The sequence below is a fragment of the Danio rerio genome, chromosome 13, assembly GCF_052040795.2.
Source record: "Danio rerio strain M-AB ecotype USA chromosome 13, GRCz13ab, whole genome shotgun sequence".
In the NCBI taxonomy this organism is placed as follows: Eukaryota; Metazoa; Chordata; class Actinopteri; order Cypriniformes; family Danionidae; genus Danio; species Danio rerio.
In genome coordinates, this window is record NC_141033.1 from 27,196,371 (window position 1) to 27,196,624 (window position 254).

The following is a 254-nucleotide window of genomic DNA, read 5'->3' on the forward strand; positions in this document are numbered from 1 at the left end:
TATTTTTAATCCACGGACAGTAAAAATAATCAGTAATAATTTTAATAGCGAAAGCTTGAATCTATAAACTCTGTAGTCAAGTTATACAATATAATTTATATTATATTTCGTTAATCATTATAATTTTTAAAACATATAATATATATATTAGTAGTTTAATAATAATAATAATAATAATAATAATAATAATAATAATAATAATAATAATGTGTTAAAAGCTATGGTTAAAAGTCTAACGTTATGTGGTGTTGGTT